Here is a 15,301-nt window from a genome sequence, read left to right as displayed (position 1 = left end):
TCTGCAAACTTGCTGAGGGTGCAACCTACTCCATCCTCCAGATCATTAATAAAGATGTTGAACAAAACCGGCCCCAGGACCGACCCCTGGGGAACTCCGCTTGTGACCGGTTACCAGCTAGACATGGAGCCATTGATCACTACTTGTTGAGCCCTATGCTCTAGCCAGTTCTCTATCTATTTTATAGTCCATTCATCCAACCCATTAATCTTTGCATTAGTCTTCACTGCAGAGGATGTGAGGGAGATTTCCACACCTGAGCCATTCCTTTTAGGTAAGAAATCTGAGAGACTGTCCCAGATTCAGGTGTCAGTAGAGGAAGTTTCAAAACAAATTGATAAATCAAACACTAGTAAGTCATCAGGATCAGATAGAATTCACCCAAGAGTTCTGAGGGAACTCAAATATGAAATTAGAGAAACATGGTGGATGAGGTAATATCTTTTATTGGACCAACTTCTGTTAGTGACAGAGACAAGCTTTCAAACTTACACATGGCTCTTCTTCAGGTCTGGGAAACGTACTCAATGTCAGGCACTCAAATTTAACAATCTTGGTATTTAGACTTCTAGTATTTGTATACAAGCACTTATACAATATGTCAATAATTAGTTGTCTGCCTCCATGTGATGTAATTGAATGGGACTCTTTTTTGACTGACTTTTTCTCTTCAGTTCCTACCTGTGTTTTATTAACTTTTATCCTCTCTTCTTTACTAGGATATAGAGTATCTCCTAAAATAAAATTCTTCCCTAAGAGATGTCTCTGTCCAAATCTTGTGCTCCTTCGCCCCGTCAGCTTTTCCTCAACCCTTAGTTTAAGGGAATTATACCAGCAGAACTATATTTGTGCATTTATGCTGATGAAGCTATGCTTTTAAAATTTCCCCATGCAGACAACCCCTCAAACTCTTACAACTGTTGTATGAAAAAATGCTATGTTCATGGTATACAAGCAGAGAAAATAGTTAAAAAACATAAATACTCTTGTTGGAAGGTTACAGAGTAACACTATTTTATTTCTTAGACTCTAGAACAATAATACGCAAGTACAGAGAGAGACAAAGCAGGCTACTCCTTAAAACATAGGCATAAATCATCCCACTATAAGAAAAGGCTTTAGAAGTATCAGGCCTCTCTAACTGAGTTTTGGCAGATGACCTCTGGAAAGCTCAGGAAGATGCTTAGTGAAGTCTCACCCTTTCTTTGCAAGGTTGATGATACTGAATCTGTAACAAAGGCTGCTTTCTTCAACGCTTTAAGTCATTGCAGTTAAATACCTGCCAACAAAAACTACCAAAAAATCAGTTTTAATTACTCCATGTGAGATATTTGCAATGATTTCACTCACATGGTTTACAGCCTGACTGATTGAATTGATTCACACCTGTTGTGGGGAAACGCTTATTTAAGGGCCTTAAGCAAGGTCTACACTCAAAACTTAAGTTGAGTCAGCTACATTGCTCAGGGCTGTAAAAAATCCACACCCGAGCCACCTAGTTAAACTGATCTAACCCCTGATGTAGCCAGTGCTAGGTCAACAAGAATTCTTCCGTTAATGTAGCTACCACCTTTTGAGGAAGTGGATTAATTATGTGACAGGAGAGCCCCACTCATTATTGTAGTGAGAGTCTACACTGAAGAACTACAGCAGCACAGCTGTGTCAGTGTAGTGTTTCAAGTGTAGTTGACCTGCATTTAAGGGCAAGGCTACACTATAAAATTAAGTTGACCTAAGTTACCTCGATTTACAGCCACTGCAGTAATTAAACTGCTTTTGCATGTCCACACTATGCCCCTTGTGTCAATGGTGCACAGCCTCATTAGGAGGCACTGTGGGACATTGGTCTTTGAGGGGCATTGTGGGACGGCTTCTGAAAGGCAGCAACAATCGATGTAAGCAATGCAGTGTCTACACTGACACTGCATCAACCTAACTACAGTAACTGTAGAGGAATGTCAGTTGCTCCTCCCCCTCTGGGTTGGAGGGTGGCCACACCGCCTCACTGGATTACTGCCTACTGGTAGGGGGTGAACCCAGCCCTCAGGCAGGGCTGAACAGCTAAGCAGCCTATAGTCCCTGGCCCTCAGGCAGGACAGTGTCTCCACTCTAGAGCTCCTGGCCCTCAGGCTGGGCCGGGAATGCACACAGTCTTGGAGGATCTGGCCCTCCAGCAGGGCAGAGCAACTAAGCAGTCTGGGAAGCTCTGGCCCTTAGGCTGGGCGGAGCAACTAAGCAGTCAATAGCCCCGGGCCCTCAGGCAGGGCACAGCAAGCAAGCATTTTATAGCCCGGCTGGGCCCTCAGGTAGGATGAGGCAGGCAGGCCGTCTATAGTCCCTGGCAGGGTTTGAGCACCTCTACAGTCTAGGGCTCAGGTAGGGGGTTGCTGCCATATAAGGGGGTGGGGGCAGGGGGGCGGAATGGCAGGAAGCTAGGGGGACATAGGCCCGCCTGACTCCACTGTGTCTCAGCCCAGAGCCCTAGCTCCAGCCACAACATGCTGACCATGCCACTGGCAGCACTGCAGACCGACTGGAGTCAGCTACCCCTGGGCTACTTCCTATCCTCCCCTGGGGGTGAGCCTGGGTCCATGGGGCATCTTTGGTCTCACTGAGGTAGGCAGCTAGTGGCAGTCCCAGTGGTTCCCCTTCAGGCACAGGCTTCGCAGCCAGCAGGGTGTCTCTGGGTGCAGCAGGAAGGTCAGCAGCCTGGAATGAGCAGGGTGCATCCATGTCCATCACTGTCTCACCTCCCACTAAGCCTTTTCTACTGCCTGTCCCATTTACCCACATCTGGTGGGAGAGCTGATGTTGGTCTGGCTCCACCCACTTGGATGGGGAGGGTGGCTCCTTCCCCTCTGGCTCAGAGGGAGGTCTCACCATCTCACTACAGCCACCTAAGTACCACACCTCTCGCAGAGGTGGTTATTAAATCAGTGTAGTGGGCAAGTTACATCCATGGGAGCAACATTTTAATGTAGATGCTAATTGAGTTAGGTCAATGTATGCTGCCTTACATCGACCCAACTCTACTGTGTAGACCACGGCAGAATCAGACTAGTGATATCGCAGGAGGAAATGAGAGGCGTCAGGGAGGGGTTTTGTATCCAGACCTTGTGTACATGAGAAAGTTGTACTCATTTAACTAGTTGCATGATTTAAGTCAGACCTTGTCTACAATACAAAATTACATTGCCCTAACTTACGTCAACATACAGCCACCACAGTTAGTAAATCGTTTATGTGTGCGCACATGTGGCTCCTTGTTTTAGTGGTGCGAGGCCTCACCAGGAGTGCATGTATCGATTGTATTGTTAGTGTCGGGCATTATGGGGTGGCTCCTGGAGGCCAGTAGCAGTCAATGTGAGCAATGCAGCATCTACATTGAAACTGTGTCGACCTAAGTACATTGACGGTGACTTTACGCTACATGGGGAGGTGGTGTTACTAAATCAGCGTACAGAGGCACTTATGTCATTGGGAGCCAAATTTGAGTGAAGATACTTCACAGGTAGGTCAACGCAAGGCAGCTTACGTTGAGCTATCCCTGTAGTGTAGGCCAGGCCTCAGAATCGAATTAAGCTAAATCAGCATAGCGAACTCTTTAACTATAAGGTGTCCACTCAAGGGAGCTGCACAGAAATAACTAAATCAGTTTCTAAAGTACAAGGTAGGAAAACTAGTTCAGCGGGCCAGTGTTTAAGTTCCAAGTTCAATTCTGTACTCTGCAAAAGCTCCTGTGTGATGTTACACCAATCACTTGTAGATAACTCTCATGGGGGCCAGATTTTTAAAAATATTTAGAGGCCTAATGATAGGACCCTAAGTACTTCTGAAAGATCATATGAGGCACCTAGGTATATGATTAGGCCCCTAAATACCTTTAAAAATCCAGCCCTTAGTCTCTCTGAGCCTCATTTCCCACTTGTAAAATGGGACGATTTCATTTTTTCAAAATTTTTCACACAAAATATTTGTTTTCTGATTGAAAAAAATCCATTCAGGTATTTTCAGGTTGGAGAGTTTTTGGAGTTTTTTTGGCCTTTCTCTGCCCTTTTTCCCTTTATTTTCCCACTTTTTCTATTTTTGCCACTGTAGAATGATGGGTATAGTTGAGGAAGAACAAAAGTAGACCTTTTTTGTTAGTTTTTTTTTAATGAAAAAAAAGCCTGAGAAAATTATAAATAAATAAAAATGTATAGAAAAAAAGACCTTTTTTCAACTCATCCATCTGCTCAGGGACACTCTGTAGTTTTATGTCTTAGAAATATCAATAAAATGCTCTTTTTAATCCACATAACCTTCCAACCAGGGCCTGAAAAATGAACCTATATTACACTACATTGGACACACTATTCCAGCAGAAGTTGCACTAGTGCCAAAGGTTGTGGTGGATTCATTGTGTTACACAGGTCAAACTAGATGATCACAGAGGTCCCTTCTGGCCTTGGAATCTTCAAACAGAGAGGTAAATAACCTCTCTATTCCTACTTCAGATTCCCGTTTATTCATTCTCCATATTTCATCAAAATATGTGGTTCCATCAAAATCAAAACTCTGCCCAGGAATTTCATTTTGGAAGAAAAAAAGAAACAAAACTTCAAAACATCCTATTCTGACATTTGCACAATGAAACATTTTGAAATGTGTTGATTGAACTGAAACAATTTGGGAGAGGGGTAATTTTTCTTTACTGAAAACTTCAAAATTTTCAATTTTCATTCCAATTTAGTACAAAGCAAAATTTCAAACTCAAGAAGACAGCTTCCCTTCTCTGCACAGGCCTCTTCAGCTGGCACGCTGCCCCATTCTGGGCCTAGCTGAGGGGTTTCTTTAGGATTCTTTATTCATTCCTACATCTAGGACATTTTGTCAGCCTCAGGTATTTATGTGGTCCCCAGCATGATCTTCACTACATATGTTCTCACAAGACCCTTGTGAAATAGAATCATAGAATATTAGAGTTGGAAGGGACCTCAGGAGGTCATCTAGTCCAACCCCCTGCTCAAAGCAGGACTAACCTCAGCTATATCATCCCAGCCAGGGCTTTGTCAAGCCTCAGCTTAAAAACCTCTAAAGATGGAGATTCCACCACCTCTCTAGGTAACCCATTCCAGTGCTTCACCACCCTCCTAGTGAAAAACTGTTTCCTAATGTCCAACCTAGACCTCCCGCCCTGCAACTTGAGACCGTTGCTCCTTGTTCTATCATCTGCCACCACCGAGAACAGCCTAGCCGCATCCTCCCTGGAACCCCCTTTCACGTAGTTAAAGGCTGCTATCAAATCCCCCTCATTCTTCTCTTTTGCAGACTAAACAAGCCCAGTTCCCTCAGCCTCTCCTCATAAGTCCTGTGCTCCAGCCCCCTAATCATTTTTGTTGCCCTCCGCTGGACTCTCTCCAACATGTCTACATCCTTTTTGTAGTGGGGGGCCCAAAACTGGACACAATATTCTAAATGCGGCCTCACCAATGCCGAATAGAGGGGAATAATCACTTCCCGTGACCTGCTGGCAATGCCCCTCCTAATGCAGCCCAATATTCTATTAGCCTTCTTGACAACCAGGGCACACTGCTGACTCATATCCAGCTTTTTATCCACTGTTACCCCCAGGTCCTTTTCTGCAGAACTGCTGCCTAGCTCGTCGGTCCCCAGTCTATAGCTGTGCATGGGATTCTTCCTTCCTAAGTGGAGGACTCTGCACTTTTCTTTGTTGAACCTCATTAGATTTCTTTTGGCCCAATCCTCCAGTTTTTTTAAGTCAATCTGTATCCTATCCCTACCTTGCAGGGTATCTACCACTCCCCCCAGCTTAGTGTCATCCGCAAACTTGCTGAGGGTGCAATCTACCCCATCCTCCAGATCATTAATAAAGATGTTGAACAAAACTGGCCCCAGGACCGACCCCTGGGGCACTCCGCTTGTGACTGGTTGCCAGCTAGACATGGAGCCATTGATCACTACTCGTTGAGCCCTATGCTCTAGCCAGTTCTCTATCCATTTTATAGTCCATTCATCCAACCCATACTTCTTTAACTTGCTGATAAGAATACTGTGAGAGACCGTATCAAAAGCTTTGCTAAAGTCAAGGTATATCACGTCCACCGCCTTCCCTACATCCACAGAGCCAGCCACCTCATCATAGAAAGCAATCAGGTTGGTCAGGCATGACTTTCCCTTGGTGACTCCGTGTTGACTGTTCCTGATCACCTTCCTCTCTTCCAAGTGCCTTAAAATGGATTCCTTAAGGACCTGCTCCATGATTTTTCCAGGGATTGAGGTGAGGCTGACTGGTCTGTAGTTCCCTGAATCCTCTTTCCTTCCTTTTTTGAAGATGGGCACTATATTTGCTTTTTTCCAGTCCTCAGGGACCTCCCCCTGTTGCCACGAGCTTTCAAAGATAATAGCCAATGGCTCTGAAATCACCTCAACCAACTCCCTCAGCAGTGCTATCATCCAGTTTGGGACCTAAGGTGCAGAAAGGCTAAGTGACTTGCCCAGAAGTCACATGGAGTCCATAGTAGCACAAGGAATTGAACCCAGGTCTCCCAAGTTCTAAGCTATATCTCTGACCATTGGACCACCCTTCCTCATTTCAAGCCCACTCTTGTGGTCACGTGGGCATAGACCTCCATGGCAAGTCTGTATCTGCCAGAAGAGGATGAACCCTCCTGTCCTGCTGCTGGTGGAAGAAGACAAAAATTATGATAGTGGATATAACACAGGCTAACCCAGTGCTGCTCTCTGGCCTCCCTTAGTGGCTAGGTAACATATACAGAGCAGGGCCCAAGCATAATTTTTTCGGGTTCGGTACAAACTTTTAACACAGGCCCCCTCCCATAATGGGGGTTGCAGCCTGGGCCGGGCCCCCAGGCCTCTGGGCCCCAGTAAAGTGTACCCTCCCCCCCATATGTGGGCCCTGATACAGAGTCTGCTGCTGCTTTTGAGATGTTATGGTTGGGTAATCAGTGACGCTGGTGAGTATAACAGCTACCCTTCAACTGGGATAAATGTAAGAAACAATGAAGCTCCTTTATGGAATGTAATAGCTGAAACAATAGCAGCCTCCACCCAAAACAAAAGCACACCTCACCTCCCAAAGCAACAGCCTTCAGAAACTGAGCGATGTGGTGGAGTGGGTTTGCTGGCTATTGTTTCATGTGTCTGGAACAGAAGCAGCAAAAAGCTGAGAAAGAAGGCAGCAAGAAAAGTCAGGGAGGTAGCCTTAAAAGGCACTTGTAAACATGACCCTGAGAAAAGCCAAGGGAAAGCTTTTGGGAAGAGTGCTGTCTTAAAGAGTATTAGAGCTGTGATCAGAGAAAATATCTCCTGTTGTTTGATGCAGACTTGGTTCAGGAAAACAGGGATTTCACATTCTTTGTGAATTAACAGGACTGAACTAAAGAAACACCTGTCTCTATCATCAATTTCTCCTCCAAGTAGAAACAACTCACAGGACCTCAAAAATTGGCTACTAACTTTGGCCAAAAAGCAGTAACATGAGTTAATGGCGCTTTTGCTCAGGCAGTAGAGGCTTCTGTGGTGAGGTCCCGGGTTGGAAACATACAGCTGACCCCAGGTAGTAGTACCATTAGGGGTATCTAGGATCAGTGAGGAGGAGTCCATGAGGCTGCTTAACATAGCGGGAGCTGTCTAATGCAGGATAATGGGGTGTATCAAGGCATCACCTGGGTTCATCTAGAGCCAGCTACATGTGTTTGTCAATAGCCCACCCAGAAGTAAATGAGGCCAGATCCCTGGCTGGTGTGAATCAGCCCTACCTCCACTACAGACAACTTCCAGCCAGTGTAAACTGGCATTGCTTCACTGGAGTCATTGCACCAACTGAGTATTTATCCCATAACATTTACATTTCCTTTACAGCTAGTAGACATTGGCCACTATTCCTCTCTTGCAGAAGATCAACCTAAGAGCCACACTCTGCTAATTAGAGCTAGGTGAATAACGGATTTTTTGGTTCACTGGCAATTCTGAAATTAATCAAAAAAACTTCAGGTCAACCTGAACACAATTTTTTTAAAACTCCAAGTGAATAGAAAAGTCAGAAAAAAATTGTTTTGGATCGAACAAGGTTTCTCATTTCAATTTCAACTACTTTTAAAAATTTTCAATTAAAAAAATAAAGAAAATTACAAAATGAAAAGTTGCTTGAAACCAAAAATCAAAATGTTTCATTTAAAAAAATGTCAAACATTTTTTTAAAATTGTTTTGTTTTTTACTGAACCAATTTGGAGAAATCAACATGAATACATGAAATGTTTTCGTGCAGTTAAATCTGCATTTTTTTCCTCCAAACAAAAGTTTTATCCAAAATATTTTGCCCCATTCTACCATTTAAGTCCTGCTCCATTCCTACTTGTGTTTAATGGAAGCCTAGCATTTATGCGGTCTCTTTGCACAGAGGGAATTTCAGCCACTGAATGTGCTCGCTCGCTCGCTCGCGCGCGCGCGCACACACACACACACACGGTATTTTCTCTGCGTATTCCAAGCACGATTCATAATTAAACAGAAGTAATAATTAGCATTTATTAATTGCAGTACAATAGCAACAAACAGGCCCAGTTCTGACTGGGGCCCCATTGCATCGGGCACTACATAAACACATAGAAAGACATGGTCCCTGTGCTAAAGAGCTTACAGTCTAAACAAGACAAAACAGAGAAAGACAGACTACAAATAAGGAGATGACTGGCATTTTTTCTCCCATATATATATTACCAAACACAGATATGAAGTACAGCTAGATTGACAGGATATGCATGGTGATTACGACTGGCCAAACATATGCTATCTAAACTTTTCATTGATGGAAAATTTGGATTTTGACTAAACTAAATTTTTCATGAAAAGGAAAATATCTGCTTTCTGAGAAAAATACCAATTTTTCATCTAAAAATCAAAACAAAACAAAAATCAAAAACCTGAACTCCCAAAAATAAATGTTTTGATTTTGAAATTCTGCTATGGTGCCTAATGAGATTTGTAGTTTCAGTTGCTTCATGACCCCATTCTCCTCTATGGGCCAGTTTCCACAGCTGGACTTCATCTCCCACAATGTATTGTGGCCATGGGACTCCCATGATGTACCACCTTCCCTCAGCAGGGCATCATGGGAGATCTAGGCCAACCAGGGAACCTGGCCCATAAAGGAGAATGGGGGCAAGAGGCACCCAAACTACCTCTCCCATAAGGCACTATGGTGACATTTCAGAATGGAAATATTTTCAATTTTTTGTTAAGAAGTTGAAATTTCCTGTGGAAAATTTCAACAACAACATTTCCCCCCTCATTTTTCATTATCATTTTCCAAGGGATATATCTTTAATGTGATTAGATAGATAGATTAGATGGATGGATGGATGGATGGATAGAATTAAATCCCACTTAATTCCTCAAATTATGGCACAAATGGGATTGGTCTTTGATCTGGACTCCGCACACAGGTGAAAGAACAGAAACATTCCTTGAAACACATTTGTGAATGATGTTTCCTGTTTTGTGACCAGATGCCATGGTGCGGTTGCTACAGGACTTTTGGCCACCATTGCAGAGAGCTACAAACATAGGTAATTGCCCAGAATGTGTGTGTGGAGGGAATGCGGGGGGAATATACCACATGGCCAGATAGCTTGTTACGTCCCTTCCTACCATCACAGAGAACCAGAGGCCTTCACCACTTTTGGACTTCAAGAAAAATAAAATTCCCATTTGGCTCCCCAGTTCATCACAAGCCCAGACAAAGAATCCATTCATGCAGTTCCCCAGCTCCTTTGCCATCATCCGTGTTTCCTAATGCAACGATTCCCTCCCCCACTCAAATATTAGCTCCCTCCTCTGACTGTTCCCCCTCCCTACATATGCACACATGTCAATCCTCTTATGTTCCGAAACAATGTGGACTGAGATTTTCAAATGAACCTAAGGGAGTTAGGCACTCAAACGCCAGGGAAATGCAATGGCAATTAGCTAACCCCATTCTACCTATCTATGGTGTGGAAAGAGTGCCCATCACTGCTGCATCTGGGCAACTCACAACCTTTAATACATTTGTCCTTGCATACCTCTGCGAGGCAGGGCAGAGCTATTATCCCTATTTTACAGATGGGGCACTGAGATCCAGAGACACTAAGGGCCAGATTTACAAAGGTACTTAGGTGCCTAAAGCTACAGATAGATGCCTGGAGGGATTTTTTCGAAAGCACTGGAGGAGGCTAAGCACCAGAGAGGGCCAAAAATGTTCTGACAGAACGATTTTCTGTTGGAAGATTCCGTTCCATCACAATAGGGGAAATGTATTAATTCTGATGAAATTTCATTTAGGAAAAATAAAAGGAGACTGGAACATTTCTATAAGGCTGAAATGTTCCATTTACACCTTTTGGGGAGGGACCATTTTGATTTCCCATTTTAAAATGACTTCTTTCAAATTTAAAAAAAAAATGATATTGCATACTACTATATATAGTATTATATAAATATGTGTATATGCACACACACACACACACACACACACACACACACAAATCAAAACATGATGGAATTTTGTTTTATAGGAAATTTTGCCTCTCCCCCCCATTTTGGATCTGATTTTTTAGGCATCTTTAGGTACCCAAATACCTTTAAAATTTTGCCTTAAAGCCCATTTCAATCAATAGGAGTCCGGAGCCTAAATACCTTTGATGACCTGGGCCTAAGTGATTTTTGGCAGTGCAAGAAACTGAGTTTGCATCTCCTATCCCTCAGGCTGGTGTCCTGATCCCTGGGCTATTCCTCAAGGCTGTGCTGTATCATGCCTCTGAGTGGGGCCAGGTCCCACATCACAGGTGTGTCTTCTGGTGTCTCTGGAGCAGCGTGTCACTGGCACAGCACTTGCTCTGGTAGGGCCCATCCCCAGCACAGACCTCCAGGTGCTGGCGATGGGCCTTCCCACTCCTGTGAGTACGCTGGTGCGCCAGAAGGGTGGAGTTTTGGCTGAAGCCCCTCCCACAGACAGCACAGCGGTAGGGCGCCTCCCCGGTGTGTGTGCGCAGGTGCACGAAGAGGGTGGAGCTCTGGGAGAAGCGTTTCCCACAGCGGGCACAGGGGTAGGGCCTCTCGCCAGTGTGGACGCGTTGGTGCCGGGTCAAGTTGGAGCTGGCGCTGAAGCTCTTCCCACAGTCAGCACAGGTGTAGGGCCTCTCCCCCGTGTGCACGCGCCGGTGCAGGGTCAGATAGGCATTGCGGCCGAAGCCCTTCCCACAGTCAGAGCAGATGAAGGACTTCCCCTCCTCCTCCGGGGTCAGGGGCAGCTCCCCGACATGGGTGCGCTGGTGCCGGGCAAAATTGGACCGCTCGTGGAAGCCCTTCCCACAGTGGGGGCAGGTGTGGGGCTTCTCCTGGCGATGGGTGCGGCGGTGCCGGGCCAGTGTGGAGCCCTCCCGGAAGCTCTTCCCACACTCAGGGCACCGGTGGGGCTTCTCCCCTGTGTGAGAGCGCAGGTGCTGCATGAGGTGGGAGCTCTGGCCGAAGCGCTTCCCACAGGCATCGCAGGAGTAGGGGCGCTCCCCTGTGTGGATGCGCTGGTGCGTGGCCAGGGCTGAGCGGACTGGGAAGCCTTTCCCGCACTCGGGGCACTGGTAGGGACGCTCACCATGGGACCGGTGGTGCTTGATGAGGTCCGAGCCACGCCGGAAGCCTTTCCCACACTCGCTGCACACATTGGGCCGCTCCCTGGCCTGGCTGTGACTTTCCACGGCTCTGCCACAGGGAGGGGACGGGCCATGGGCTGAATGCAGCCCAGAGCCTCGCCCGCACTCCAACTCTGAGGGCAAGTCCTCTCTGGTCAGCAGTCTCTGGGCTCCATTTTCACCTTCAAAGGGTCTGACCCCAGGAGGGGACTGACCCTGTCTCTTCCCTGGGGGGTTTCTCTGCTGCCTTTCTGAGCTGCCCTCAGTCACACAGGTTGCCCCCTGGCCAGGGCTCTGTGCCTCCAGCTCCTCTGGGATGTCCGTCTGGGAACTCTCCTCCTCCTCTCTCGCCATCCTCTCGGCAGCTGCAATAGAAAGAATCCAAATATGAATCACTGAGTCATTGCCTCTGCCAGGGAGCAAGGGAGTGTCAGGAACGGGGATGCTAAAGTGAGTGTCACAAAGTAATTATGAGGGTCAGAAATCAGAAGCTGATTCTCCAGACCTTCCATCTTCTCAGAGTAGAGAGAGCAGGGGCCAGTTCTGCCCCTGCAGCCCATCTGGACACGCAGGAGAAAGGGAGCTCCAGCCAGGTGTCAGTCAGGGTGGGTGGGAAGCCCTGAGTGCCATCTGCCATGAGGATATGACACCTGCGGGGGACAATCTTGACCTGGGTGAGATGCGGCAGAACTGGGGGAGCTCCCAAGGACTTGAATGGTTTCCAAGATAGTTTAACTAAATCCTCACCTGTGTGGGTGCTTCTTGGGATCTCCCTTTCCTCAGAGCCCAGGGGATCTGGGACCCACGGCTCCTCCCCTCCTTCCAGCTGGGAAATCACAATGGGTTTGGGAACGGGAAATCCTGCTCAGGGGATAGAAAATGGGAGAGGTTGAGGCTGGTGTTCAGGTTATGCTTCTTGTGCAGACAGTTCTATGTTTTTATATCAGCTCTTTTCTTTGCTGGGTGAGGGGGCGTTTGAGACAAAGCGACTGGAAAATATTCATGGAGACCCACTCTGTGGGGTCACACATTTGGTGGCAGACAAACTGAGTGTTCTGTAGTCCATTTAAGGCTCCCGCATGCACATGCGCACACATGCACATACACACACACAAAGGTCCCTGTGTTGTAAAAAGCCATCTGCACATTTCATAGTGTTAGAGGATGGTGCACTGACTTTTTGAGGCACAGGATGGGAAACCTGCCAGCATAAGCCAGTACCAGGCTCCTTGGTCAAAAGTCCAAGTCACTGAACTGGAGAAGCAGCCTAGAGTTAACAAGGAAGCAACTGCTGACCTCAGCTTAACTGCCTGAGGCTGGAGTCGTACAAGCCATTCAAGAGAAGCTGGCTCTCCACTTGCCAGTGATGGGCCATGACGACTCCTGGGGATTCCAGGCTGTCACCCTCAGATGCCTTTCCCCAAAAGCAGGGCAGGTGGGAAATCCCCCTGCAATGGAGCGGGTGGGGAATTTTTCAACAAAATGACTTTTTTAAAGAAAAGAAAATGCCAATTTATCAAAATTATTTCTCAGGTCCAAGGTGGAGCATGGGATCAGACAGCCCCATCCATTCCAATGGGCAGGGCACACAGCTGGGATCTAGGTTCAAGTCCCTGCTCAGAATCCAGCAGAGCAGCAAGTTCAACATATATCACCCACATCCCAAGTGAGTAGTCTGATCTCTCCCCCTTTCTGAATTGTCCCTATTCATTGGGCCAACGCAAAAGAGAAACTGATTCCACAACTTGAACCTGGCTCTCCCCAGTCCCATTGGGATGCTCTGAGTTCCAAGTCTCTACTCCAAATCAGGCAGAACAGAGTCTTGCAAAGAGGGGAGTTATGTGAGCGAGTTCTCCAGGTGAAGGAAAAGTGACTATGTGATCCTGGCAGTGACTTCGTTGTCTGTTGGTTTGTTTGTTGTGTGCCTGCTTGACTGAAGTTTATAGCGTGGTCTGTTTTGGGAGTTGTATACTGAGCCAAGTGGCCTGCCAGGCTAGGCTGAGACCTTACTAATGAGGCTTTAGCCTGCCAGCCTTTGATCCCTGATTCCTTGACAAGGAGCAGGGTTAACTTGGGGAAGAAAGCTGTTTAAAAAACCAGCTCCTAAGTGACCAGAGGAGCTAGTGAACAAGGAAGGAAGGAAGGAAGGAAGCTTAGAGGGGGAGCGTGAGAGCAAGATACACCGACAAACACACTCTCAGCTTAGGCCAATAACCCCACAGAAATACCCCCCGAAAACCTCCAAAACCAAAACCAAACCCCCAAAGAACAAACAAACCAACCCTGCAAAAATAAAAAAGAATACAGGCAGAAGCCCAACAGCAGAGTTCTGACTGTGCCTCATTCTGTGTGTGTGTGGGGGGGGGCGGCACAGCCAGAGGGCTGTCACTGAAGAGGAAGTTGCAATCCTGGGCGTGATGTGGGTCCTGGAGAAGAAGTGACTGTGGTGAGGAATGGCCAGCAGGAGGCACCAGAATGATGAGTTCACCCCTTCACAATACCAATGACATAGGGAAAGTAGGGAAGAGGTCCTGGAGGGCAAATTTGGGCTGCTAGGTAAGAAATTAAAATCTAGGACCTCTCTCTGAAGCACTTCCTGTTCCACATGCAGGGCCAGTTAGACAGGCAGAACTGCAGGATCTCAGTGTGTGGATGAGATCATAGGCGGTGCATGAGTCTTTCATTTGGGGATGCTATGCCTTCCCACTTTTTTCTTGCCTTAAGGGAGAACAATGGGGCCTCACGGGTGGAGAGGAGCGAGTGGGGCCTTGGAGGCGGAGAGGCGCAAGCACCCCCCCCCGACTTCTCGGGAGTTTCTGATGCTCCTGCTCCCAGGGCATAAAGGCAGCAGGCCAGCGGCACGCTTTCAAAGAGAAATGACCCACATCCTGCATTTCCATCCTGCATGGCCAGCCTTTTTTATTTTGGGGAGGCATAGCCTCCCCAAGCCTCTTATAGGCACTGCCCATGGATGAGATGTTGGTGTTAGGAGAAACAATTGAGGTTTATTAGGAACAGGGGAACCTTTTGGGAAAGGAAGAGCCTATACAGGAAAGATGGGCTCCACTTAAACCGAAACAGAGTAAAATTAAAAAGATTGTGGAGGAGTTTTTAAATCAAGGGCTAGGGGAAAGCCAACAGGTGCAGAGGACCAAACAGTTTGGACAGCCACATCCTTTAGAACACGATTTATTGAAGGTGACACTCCTCATCCTAGTAAAGAGAAGAGGTTAGAAGATGATAAAATAGAGGTAGGAACTGAAGAAAGAGAGAGTCCAGCAAAAAAAAGAACCCATCACAATAAGGCACAAAACTAAATAGTGCTTGTATATAAATGCTGGAAGTCTAAATACTAAGATGGGTGAATTTGAGTGCCTGGCATTAAAGGAGGATATTTATATAACAGGCACCACAAAAACTTGATTGATGATGATCAATGGGACTTGTGCCAGGGTACAAAATATATAGGAATTACGGAGGTGGTCACACTAGTGGGGGAGTGGCACTATATATGAATGCAAACAGTCAAATACAATACAAATTTTAAATGTATCAAACTATCATCGAATCTTTATGGAAGACATTTTCATGCTTGAATAATAAGAGTATA

The 15,301-nt window shown here is 46.4% G+C and overlaps 1 pseudogene; it reads right to left on the bottom strand.

The window, feature by feature from the left end:
- Positions 1-8,537: 8,537 nt before the first annotated feature.
- LOC137167553 (zinc finger protein 585A-like) overlaps positions 8,538-15,301 on the bottom strand; it is a 57,612-nt pseudogene continuing 50,848 nt past the window's right edge.

The sequence above is a fragment of the Emydura macquarii genome, unplaced genomic scaffold, assembly GCF_026122565.2.
Source record: "Emydura macquarii macquarii isolate MOO-44397 ecotype Brisbane River unplaced genomic scaffold, CSIRO-AGI_Emac_v2 contig_2935, whole genome shotgun sequence".
In the NCBI taxonomy this organism is placed as follows: Eukaryota; Metazoa; Chordata; order Testudines; family Chelidae; genus Emydura; species Emydura macquarii.
The sequence above is the reverse complement of the archived record's forward strand: the minus strand, read 5'-3'. Positions and strand labels throughout refer to the sequence as shown.